Here is a 12,269-nt window from a genome sequence, read left to right as displayed (position 1 = left end):
CTGCCCCCTACCAGTGCAACCGGGATCCGCGAACCGATGCTCCAAGATAAAACAGCCAAAGTTGGCTCCAGTCCACGTGCACTCGCTGACTGGTCCACCCAGAACCACCTTAGAACTGTGGTCAGACAGGGAAGGAACAGAAGGACATGAAGTAAAACCAGAAAACATAACCCTTTTTCTGTGTAAACCTCTTTCTTTTTCTGTTGACAAAAGCCACCCCAAACGTAGACCCCAAAAACTCTTAGCCTTACCCAAACCGTATTCTCTTCTCCTTTTTATAGACACCAAAGTGTCAGTTGGAAAGAGCCACCATTTATGGGTATTAATGTTGAGAAAAGCCACCATTAAAAGCCTTGAACATTTCTCTTCCAACATTCATATTTGTGACCGTTGGAGATGAAACGGTTTTGCAACTTTAATAGGTGTTATTATCATAACCATTTAGCAATTAATGGGGTAAAATGGAAACCGTTTTGGGCATTAAAAAGAATCTTTTCATTTAAAAAAGCACTCAAAAGTCACTAGCTTTTGAAATAAGAGGGAAACCAAAATTTGAATCTTTTCCTCTAAATTTTAAAGACAAGGCAAAAATCACTTTTGGCTTTTCAAATTCTTTAAAATTTCCAACAAGAACTGAATTGCCAAGCATCATATCAAGATGTTTATTCTCTGTTGCCATTAATAGATAAGTAGGATAGGCCAGGGATCCTCTGTATTTTTTTCTTCTTGAGGAGCAGCGTCTGATTTTGCCTGGACTTCCATTTGGCTGATTCAGTTATTTGCAATCACAGCTACAGTTGGGAGCAGTCCAGCAACTTCAAATCCTCATATTTTTGTTTAAACTATTACCATGTCTGGTAATTCAAGCAGGGGCGGAGGCACATATAGCATGAGGGGGGCCATGCCCCTGCCCCCCAACAATGACTTGCAAAGTCTCCGTTTTTTTTGTAAATGGATGCACATGCATGCATCCTTAGCTAGTTTAGTGGCCATGGCCCTCCAATGACCAATGCAGACTACTGTAAGTTAGTCCGGCCTCTGCAAGTGTAAATTCCTGGCTGTGCCCCTGAATTCAATATCGCTGATTTCAATTTATGAGTCCACTATCATCTAGTAGTTGGAAGACATAGTCCAAGTGCACATAATCCACATGAATGAATGCAGGTATCTTGTTTCATGAATGCTCTCAATCAAACCCATAAAAAAATTCAACAATATCTTTTAGAATCAGCATTAGTTAAGAAGAAAAAATAAAGCACAGTTTTTGTTAAATTTATATATTGGGTAATCCTATAATAAATCTAGGCTGATAATTTTGGCACCACCATGTTTTAATATTTGCTCAAACTCAGCTTGTCTTTTCGTTTTAAATTGGCTTCTCAGAGATTTTTGGAAGTGTAATAACCATGAAGGAAAGATTGAGAAGGAAGCTGCTTAAAAATAAAATATTGAAAGAGAAACAGATGGTTATAAACGTACCTGAAACGAAGTATCCGACTCCAAATCCGAAGATGGAAGAAACATAAACCCCAAAAAATTGTCTCCAGAGTGAAGAATATGGGATAATAAAACACCAATCGAGGTTGTTTTCTTTAGAATAGGAGTTTTAAGCAAATAGAAAGGGAAGAAACCATTTTTTAGTAAAACACGATTTCACATTGTTGCGTAGAAGTTTTGCGCTAAAAAAAGGAAGGGATAAATGCGCCCCTATTTTTCTTCTAACATTAGCATATCCAACGAGTCTCTCGACATATTATACCCCAAATCCGAGATAGCAGGTCCCACCTCCTTCTGAAAGAATGGTAATTTAGAGACCGGTACACATAACTCCTTGATCGATCTCTTTCATGTCAGTTGAAATAACTCTTCCTCCTTGCCTTTTGCTTCCTCTTCAAACTTATTCCACTAGAGTTCCAAGTATTCCATGGCAATCTCGCTTTTAGTTGCCAACCCAAGATTTGCCCCATTTTTGTCATATCCACTCTTTTTTAAAGTCTTTTTTTTCTCCACTCCCAAACCATCAACTCTAGCTGCTTTGCCTTCGCAAGTCTCTCCTTCTCACACCCAACCTACACTTCTCTCACCACTTGAGAAACTAATTTATCATGAAAAACAATTTATAGTTGCCGAACATGGCCTTGGAGTTCCCTAGATAGTCTAATTTTACCCAAATACATTAATGAGTAATTATTAGCTGCTAGCTCATCGCTCGCTTATCTACTTTTTTGCTTTGATAATTAGAGATGTCAATGAATTCACTTTCGATCGGATCCAACTATATCTTGGTTACGCTTGTTTGGATCCCTTGTTGTTGGGATCTATTTTAGAGTCCTTTACAGACAATTCGGGATTGGGATGGGGGGGAGTGGGGGCAGGAAGAGAGAGAGAGAGAGAGAGGAAAAACAAAATACTATTTGTCATTTTGAGTAAGGTCTTTAAATGGTTACAGTTACGGTTCGGATCTAGCTGATGTGCCCGAATCCTGTCCATAAACGTTCGGATCCTTTGGATCTATTTCGGATTCTCAGCCTCATTGACACCCTATGAACCATGTTCAAACAGAATGCAGGTTGTTTTTCTTGTAAAGTAATAATTATAAATGCCTACTCTATTTTTTGCAATGCTATGGCATGGGAAATGGGGTCCTCTCATACCATCTTGTTTAGTCTAATGTATAAAGGATGCTACAATATTAATATTTCTTTTTATCATCATTCAATTCCACATGGAATCATGCAATTTTTGTATGATACCCAAATAATCAGTAATATGCTCTGGATGGATTGTCACTGTAAGGCCAATTAAAATATGACAAGGGTGATACATCAACAGATAAGCAATGATTAACCAAGAGTTATCCCCGGCTGTCTCACGGGATTTAAATGTTATATTGGCAACCAAAGAGAAGGTTTCACCCAAATGGGAAGCAAAATCCCTAATGCTCTGTTTGGTTCTCTCTTTTTTTGAGAAAAATAGCAGGGAATGTAATTCTACTAATTCGCCGAAGGGTGTTTGGTAGGGAATTTAAAGTAATTGGGGAGTTTGACAGCCGGGAATGTCGGGTGCTTGTCGGTGACGTGGAAACCTCAAAACTCGCTGGACGAATTTCTCTGAATCGAAGAAAAAAGGGGAGAAATTCTCAGGCAAATTTCATCTTTCCCTAATTGTCATAATTTTATAACTTTCACTGTAGTTTTTTTGGTAATTGTCATATGTTAGTACCACATATTCGTTTTTTTTTTATAATTTTCCTACTTTATTTCCATTTTCGGTAATTTTTCATTTAAAACTTAGCACTTCTATCACAAATCTAATAAATCGTAATGATTACTATTTTTTCCATTTTATGCTTTTGCTAGCCACCTTTGCACCCATGTCTTCTTCCAATCTTTGCATCAAAGGATGGGCCACAAGCCGAGCAAGTGGCCTCGACGAAGGTGGCTAGCAAATTCCTGTAAAAAGACAAAAGGGTAATGTTATCGGCATTACTGTATTTTGATGAGGGCACTCTTACTTTATTAAAAGTACGGTATGGGGCCATAGGATGATCCAAACCGTCCATTAGATGGGCCACAACCCATGTAGGTTGTGTCCCAAAAATCATTTCTGTAAGTTGATCCTAACCCTCCGATCTGAATGTTAGAGGGTTGATCCTAACCCTCTATAGATTGGACGGTTAGGATCAACCTATGGAAATAATTTTTGGGACACAACCTATTTAGGTTGTGGCCCATCTAATTGACAGTTTGGATCATCCAATGGTGCGGGCCATACTATACTTTTAATAAAGTGAGAGTGCCCTCATCAAAATACAGTAGTGCTGATAACATTTCCCAAAAAAATCTCCTAACCCAACCAAACAACATCCGGTTGCTCTCAATCTCCCCGTTCACTGATTCCCTTATGATTTGCTTTTAATCCTTCTTTGACTTCTTCTTCTCCAAATCAGCCCAACATCTACCGGTAGGGCTGCAACTTGAGCCGGGTTTTACCCGACCCGCATCAACCCGACCCGACCCGAAAATAGCCTGGGTTGGGTTCAAGTTTCATGGGTTTTGGGTCGAACCGGGTTGAGCATTCAAAAGCCCGCATGAATCTCGGGTCGAGCCGGGTTTGAAGGGGCCCAACCCGACCCGACCCGAGTTACATAAGTTATAGTATGTACATTTTTTTCTATTGTTAGTTAAAAGTTAAAAGTGAAAACCCACGCACCCACTGTTATTGTATGTCAGTGTAATTTCTGCTTCTATGAGTTGAGTTGATTCAAGTGTTTGATTTAGCATTGTTTGATTGTAATTACAACATTGTTTGATTACAGCATTGTTTGATTCAAGTGTAATATGAGTGTAATGACATCATTGTTTGATTCAAGTGTAATGTGAGTGTAATTTTTGCTTCTATGAGTTGAGTTGCCTTGCCAAATAAGAATTTTCCTCAAAAAATTGCGTCAACGTGAAAAAGCCCGACCCAACCCGAACCGACCCGAGATTTATCATGGGTAGGGCCGGGTTTGGGAATCGTGGGTTTTCCGGAAAAAAACGCGACCCGACCCGACCCGAGATATTTCTCGGGTAGGGTTGGGTTCTCCAAAACCCGACCCGCCCGACCCGAGTTGCAGCCCTATCTACCGGCATCCAAACATAACCATGTTCGCTTTTGTACAACCAAACAGACTGGGAAAGTTATTCTCCTTGGAAAGTGATAAATCTGCTCCTATTCTTCCCTAGGCCTCCCCATTCTAGTGTCAAAGAGCTGCCATTAATACACTAGAGGGGATGGCCTGGGAAGAAAAGGGGGTGAATATATCATTTCCCTACTCCCTTAGTCAAAGTCAAGCAAAGAAAGTTAAGCTTCTCCTAATATGAAGTGGAGCTGATACACCCACTCTCTACACTTAGCGTGAGCTCCCAAGTGTAGGAAGCTCCCCACGAAGCCTCTTACAGCCTACTTAGAAGACCACATTTCGGAACGAGCCTCAAAAAATATAGTATACTATTATTATTGAAAAGGCCAAAAACAAGGCTTAAAGACCACAACATCTATATAAGTAGAACATGGAGAAGAAGGATAGTATCAGGAAGCAGTCTCTTTCCTGTCTCTACTCTTCCCTCTCTCTACTCTTCCCAGATTCTCCGATGGAAAGCCCCATGAAGAAAATATCTACTCCATTCTCTGCAGAATCCAAGCAAGATTTCCCTCCCTCTCCAACTAAAGTCCAAGCCTCCGATGTACTCCTAGTCCCTCTCCGCCTCACTGACAAATTCTTCTTCCCTCTCTTCTTCGCCTCTGCCTACTTCCTCATGGGCCGTTGGAGAGAAAAAATCCGAACCTCCACCCCTCTCCATCTCCTCACCTTATCAGAACTCGCCGCCATTATCTCCCTCGTCGCCTCCTTCATCTACCTCCTCACCTTTTTTGGTGTATCCTTCATCTCCCGTTCCTCTTCATCTAACGCGTGGGATGATGAAGAAGATTTAATCCAACAACACCCATCTCCTACTCCCCCCACCACTACTTTTGCTCCTGTACTTCCAAAACAAGAACCCATCTCGGGCGAGGATGCTGAAATTGTAGCCATGGTTGTGTCTGGTCTATTCCTTCTTACTCACTCGAATCCAAGCTCGGAGACTGCAAAAGGGCAGCCTCCATTCGCCGTGAGGCTCTCCAGATCACGACCCAGAGATCCCTCGAAGGACTTCCTCTAGAGGGTTTTGATTACGAGACAATTCTAGGACAGTGCTGCGAGATGCCCGTTGGGTACGTTCAGATTCCTGTGGGAATCGCGGGCCCACTTCTGATGGACGGGATGGAGTTCTCAGTCCCCATGGCGACTACAGAAGGGTGCTTAGTGGCTAGTACTAATAGGGGTTGTAAGGCAATTTATGCTTCTGGAGGGGCAACGAGTGTGCTTTTGAAGGATGGAATGACTAGAGCACCTGTTGTGAGGTTTGGGACTGCCAAAAGGGCTGCTGATTTGAAGTTCTTCTTGGAGGATCCCATCAATTTCGAGACGATCGCGGTTGCCTTTAACAAATCTAGTAGATTTGCCAGGCTTCAGAGGATTCAATGCTCTATGGCAGGGAAGAATCTCTATATCAGATTTACTTGCAGTACTGGTGATGCTATGGGGATGAATATGGTTTCGAAAGGAGTGCAAAATGTGTTGGATTTTTTACAAACAGACTTCCCTGACATGGATGTAATTGGCATTTCTGATAATTTCTGTTCTGATAAGAAGCCAGCGGCAGTGAATTGGATCGAAGGGCGTGGGAAATCAGTTGTTTGTGAGGCCATTATTAAAGAGGAGGTGGTGAAGAGGGTGTTGAAAACCAATGTGGCTGCATTGGTAGAGCTGAATATGCTTAAGAATCTCGCGGGATCCGCGGTGGCTGGAGCATTGGGGGGATTCAATGCTCATGCTAGTAATATTGTGTCGGCGGTGTTTCTTGCCACCGGTCAGGATCCGGCGCAGAACATAGAGAGCTCTCACTGTATCACCATGATGGAAGCTGTTAATGATGGGAAGGATCTTCATATCTCTGTCACCATGCCTTCTATTGAAGTGGGTACTGTTGGAGGTGGGACCCAACTCCCTTCTCAATCGGCTTGTTTGAATTTGCTTGGTGTGAAGGGTGCTTGCAAAGAATCACCAGGGGCTAATGCCAGGCTCTTGGCCACCATCATTGCTGGTTCTGTATTAGCTGGAGAGTTATCTCTAATGTCTGCTCTTGCAGCAGGGCAGCTTGTGAAAAGCCACATGAAGTACAACAGATCAAACAAAGATGTTTGCAAAGCTGCCTCATGAGGAAAATTCATAAGGAGAAAGACCCCCCAAAAAAGAAGTGCAAAATTAAGGTTTGGAGACTTCATTAATAATGGTGAGGAATCAACTGACCTTGAATTGTTTTGTTTTTACTCCAACGGATGGGTCACATGTCATATCATTGTAAAAATTTCACTATGTTGTATGAAACAAAATTGAAGAAAGGAAAAGGATCTCTCTTCGGTAGATTGCAATGAAGTACGATGGTTCCATCTGATAAAGTAAAGTAATATCTGAGATGAATCAGCTTCACTAAGAACTAGCATAACATCTGAGTAAAGAACTGAATTGCCAAGCATAATATCAAAAATTTTATGCTCTGTTACCATTGATATTTTTTTGATGAAGATAACAATTTTATTAATTTATAATGGATTACAATTCACTTCAAAGGGTAATGATTGCCCCATATACATTATACAATGATTCACTAGAATCTCCTAGTTTGGCGAAGCAATCAGTCAAACCATTGGCACCTATAGGAATAAGAGAAAAGGAGCAAACATCAAACACACATCATTTATTTCATCCATAAGATTACCGAGTCCATGGTCTTCATGGACTGTCACTAATCCCTTTAGGCTAGAAGACTGTGTTAGAGGAGTCACTTTCCACTTCCAATCTACCTTTCATTTGTTTGAAGAAAATTGTCAATCCTTGGTGATATTGCCCGAGCAATTCTTAAAAACGGCTTCAATGCCTGTCTTGCCTGTGTTACCAAGAGAGCAACCATCAACATTAATCTTCATGATGTCTCTAGGAGGTGGTTTCCATTTCGCTACCTCTTTATTTTTGGGAATGTTACCTCTAAACATTGTTTCCATTGATGTAAGTGTAGGGTAGTAAAGAGAATCGATTGCACAAGAGGAAGAAGAAGAAGATGATGATGATGATGGTAGAGGGGCTATGCTCAGCTCTTTTGGGAGTTTCTTATCTATAAACCAGAGCAATGATCCCTGGGTTTGTTACCTTATTTATAGACCCACCCCACCTTTTATGGAATAGAACCATTGGGTTGGAGATAAGCCCAACTTAACAACCCAGATTGAACAGGTAGGCTATGGATCCTCTTTATTTTCTTCTTCTTTAGGAACAACATCTGATTTTGCCTGGACTCCCATTTGGCTCAGTCAATTACTTACAATCACAGCAACATCTGGGAGTAGTCCAGAAGCTTCAAATCCTCAAAAGAGATTGCCAGCTCTAGGTAAAGAGGACTCCCCTCCTTCTACATAGAATGACTGAAGAAACATGAGTTCACCCTTTTTGGTGGCTAAGCAAGATGTGGTGGAACCCACACAACAATGTTGCCACCCATTGTCTTGACACAAAGGCATTGAGTGCTAGCCCGTTATGTTATGATCCTTGAATCATTGATAATCTTTGTAAGTTGCAGTAACCTGCTATAGGCATTGGGCTCAATCTCTGTCATGCGCCTATAATAATCCTCGAATCATTGATAATCTTGTAAGTTGCAGTAATCTATTATAGGCATTGGCTCCATCATTTTATGGCGTGTTAGAAGTTTTCTAATGCGGACTAATGCTATTCAGGTTGTCATTATGTTAGACCCATCATGCAATGCCTAATTAGATTTCTTTGCGATGGGTTTGGTCCCAGATTCTGTCTCCATTAAATCTCTTCTGAAAGAGAAAACAGAGATCACCCGTTATCCTCAATGTTTGTTTTCGGAAGAAGAATCTGATGGCTAAACAACCTTCTTCATCTCGTGCACTTATCATAAGGTTTGCTGATCGATCGATGAGCAAGCTCCCACCTTTCAATTTTGTCCGATGATCATTGTCATCAATATTGATTCTTGATCATCATGAAGATGAACTTAGGTACTGGTTTATTTCTCCTTATACAATCTCTTTTTCATGCATATGATGTTACGTCTAGGTTAAGTGTGTGAAATCTTGTTTACATGCGTATGTGACACTTGGCAATTAAGTTGACGATCATGTATCCTAATTACATACAACTACTCTAAGAGATCAGCTTTTTCTACATTAATTCAATATATTTTGATGAATGTCTTCCCACATACGGACGCAATCTTCTACTGCTTCTATATAGAGTTACCAAAAGAACTAAAGCTGAGTTCAAAGAAACTGAAGAGATTGGGGTGGAAGTGCAGGCCCATTAGAAGAGACCCTTTCTGACTCTAATGTATAACTTTCAGGAGGTTGGTCTTTTGGATGGGTCAGGTATTACTTTTCATCTTATTTTCTTGCCTTTATTTCCATAGAAACAGACATGTCTGATTTAAATACAATTAAGTTTGTACGATATCTAAAGCTTTTAATGGCATCAGAAACTGGTTGCACCATATGCTAGTCAGCCTTTGCAGGTTGTATGAACAAAAATTCCAACATAACACGTTAAAAAACCAAAATTGGATTTATCAATGAATCTTATGCTAGTTCATCAATTGTATTATGCAAATTTAGATAACCATTAGAATTTTATTTAAGCAGAAAGTTAGCAAAAAAAGTAATCAGGATTCAACAATCAGTGAATCACCCAAAGAAAAAATTCAATTTGAAATTTAGAATACATCTTTTAAAATCCATAAAAGATGACATTAATATTGACAGAAATGGACTCTAAATGAAAAAATGCTCTATCATATGAGATCTTGCAAATTTCAGTTTATTTTTTATTTTTTGTGGGAATGAGTTTTCTGTAATCTTTGTGGGCCCATGTATGCATAATATTTTTCTGTGCTGATCAGAGTCGTTGATCTGGTGTCAATGCCAAATGGTGATTAGTAACCTGCTCAATCGAAACATGCCAATGCCAACAGTAAGACTTTTTCAGTTTTTCTTTGCTGAGAAACTACTTTTGTTCTTGTAAATTCAGTGCTTGACTGTCAATAGTGGAAAATAAAAATAAAATGAAATGAAACTACTGGAGAGTTTCAATTTAATTTGAATATTAAACAAGATGAGCTAAATTCTGCCTTTGTTCTCATGATTCTCCCTACTCGCCGACTCAGTGTGGTTGGTGAGTTAGATCACTCAAACTAACCTAAATTTAGTTTTTTTTTTCCTTTTTTGAATGGTACTAACTTGAATTTATCTCATTTCAGGATTTGGGTGAATTTTCTACACTTGAGATTGTTTGCATTTACTTCTATACATTTTTGGAGCTTTTAAGTATTCAATTCAGTTTGTGCTGTTTTGAGAAGAGACAAATTATCCTTTGTTTTTAGGTGGAGCTTGTAAGTGCTCAATTCAATTTGTGCTGGTTTTACCATTTAGCTACATCCTATTCTTTGGTCAAATTGAATTGACTCAGCCTGTGCAAATTCTGAATCCTGAAACACACCCTCATGAATCATTTAATGAAATCCTTTGTATGTTATCTCAACAGCTATACAATGTGCTCATTATCTCTGGAGGCCGATTCCCAGAGATTCTCAGTATCGATGATAAGGTTCCAAGCATTGCATCAAACTTGTTATAGCCAACTAAAATGATAAGGCTCTCCCACACCATGTTAAGTTCCTGTTGTTTCTCTGAAATGCCATTTGAAAGTAACTGCTGCCCATCATCTTTCATCTCTTGCCTGTAAGGAAATTGAATTCCAAAATGGGCTCACCTTGAAAGTGATGCCTCTAAAACTTCAGCTACTCAAATAAGAACTCATGGACTTCATGAGGCACACCTTATAGAGGCTAGCGTATAAAGATTCTCTACATCGGTGTAATCCATTTCTCAGTTTATATATCTTCAATGAGAAAATTGTGAAAATTTATGTAGTGAACATTGTCCTCAAAACCTTGATGCCTCTTAGTTTGGATTGCAGGAATTTTTTGCAAAAGAAAAACGTTTTCAAAATTTCTTGCATTTCTATTGTATGATTACAAATGAAATATATGTTAGTTACCTAAAGCTGGCCCTTACCACGCTAGGTCCCACCTAGTCCATACTCTGGCTGACCCCATCATGACAATAACATTCTACCAAGCTTCCGCATACACGATCCTCGGTGGCCCACCCTGGCTTTTTTCTAAGGTAGCCCTTTCCACGAGTTACCCCTTCCGTGACTTGAATACGTGACGTGATGGCTGCTCTGATACCAAATGTTAGGCACCTAACCAATACGCCAAAAACTCCAGAGCTGATGAAACACATCAGGCTAAGCCCTTTAAACCTGTCCCATAACAGACGAGGTCCCACATAGTTCCATACCTAGACAGGCCCCCACTCAAGACAGTACCTATGTACCTATGTAAAGCCCCCAATTTGACCAATTTGAAAGAAACAAAGACTTTAAGTAATATGTGACATTTACATAATGTATCCGTGAACAGCAATCTTCTTCAATTGCCATAAGAGAGATGTTCCCTTGATCATAATTGAATTATCTCTAAACAATTTTACCAAGGAAGTGACTTTCTTGAGAAATGTTTCGAGGAGCCACAGGGGTAGCAGCCAGAGGTCGTCCCACCTTTGCACCCCCCTTGGGGGTGTCCTGCTAGCAAACCTCAATTTGCTTTACTGTATTGTTAATCACATAACTACTTTGATGTTTAAAAGCCTCTTTGCATAGCTTCAAAACTTATTCGTATGTGATCTTATATGCAAATAATGGTTACAGAGATAGACTAGCAAGATGATCTCATCTTGATGAACGGAAATGACCATGACCCGGTACATGTATGATGTGTGCTTGGTGATCGGGACCATTGATCTGATAGGCTAACACCGGGCGACCCAATGGGTCTAGATCCGACTATAAACCGAGATCTCATTCACAAGATTGACGAGTGCAAAAATCAACAGCTCAAAGACATCTTAGAAGACTCTTTTTTTTCATCATACTTGATCAAAGGTCTTGAATCATCTTATTAGAGTGGGACCGCTTAAGTCCGAATTTGTGCTGGCCAAATATTCTATGGAAAATATTTCATCCGTACAAAAGAAACGAAAGATCTTTCAATATAACTTATGACTTCCAAAGAAGCCTTAATTTTTTCCCTTTAAAATAAGATTAAATTAAGGTAATTTTATTACAAATAATAACCTATTTTGGTGAGCATCCTAAGGCCCTGTTTGGATTGCGGGAATTTTCTGGAAAAAATTGGTGAAGAAAAACATTTCCAAATTTTCATGCTTTTCCAATGTTTGATTACAAATAAACAAAGTGACTTGAGCCACCGGGGTTCAAGTTTTATATTCAATGACCTTTAATTTATAATCATATCCCTAAAAATTTCCATTTCCCTCTAAATTATGGAAACAATAAAAGAAATTCTAGGAAATACCAAACTTTAAACCAGTCTTTCTTGCCTCTTTGATACAAAGCAAGTGCCTTTCTCCAAATTTATGGCCCAAACAGGTGTAATGGGGGTTCATATGGATCCAGAGTCTTTACCAGTTTACCACTAAGGTATTGAGTGTGACCCTATGTATTTTGCAAATAAGAGAAAATGGGT

At 39.6% G+C, this 12,269-nt stretch overlaps 1 long non-coding RNA gene and 1 pseudogene across 1 annotated transcript; both read left to right on the top strand.

Annotated features, from left to right (window-relative positions):
* Positions 1–5,023: 5,023 nt before the first annotated feature.
* LOC143846789 (3-hydroxy-3-methylglutaryl-coenzyme A reductase 1-like) lies at positions 5,024–7,009 on the top strand (annotated as a pseudogene).
* Positions 7,010–8,377: 1,368 nt separating this feature from the next.
* Positions 8,378–10,517, top strand: LOC143846790 (uncharacterized). The gene is made up of 2 exons (XR_013234850.1): positions 8,378–10,049; positions 10,202–10,517. It is a non-coding gene; the product is annotated as an uncharacterized LOC143846790 (long non-coding RNA).
* Positions 10,518–12,269: the final 1,752 nt, after the last annotated feature.

Source organism: Tasmannia lanceolata, unplaced genomic scaffold, assembly GCF_043159265.1.
Source record: "Tasmannia lanceolata isolate RefF3 unplaced genomic scaffold, GAP_Taslan_0.1 ptg000015l, whole genome shotgun sequence".
Classification (NCBI taxonomy): Eukaryota; Viridiplantae; Streptophyta; class Magnoliopsida; order Canellales; family Winteraceae; genus Tasmannia; species Tasmannia lanceolata.
This window is presented reverse-complemented; position numbering and strand designations above follow the sequence as displayed.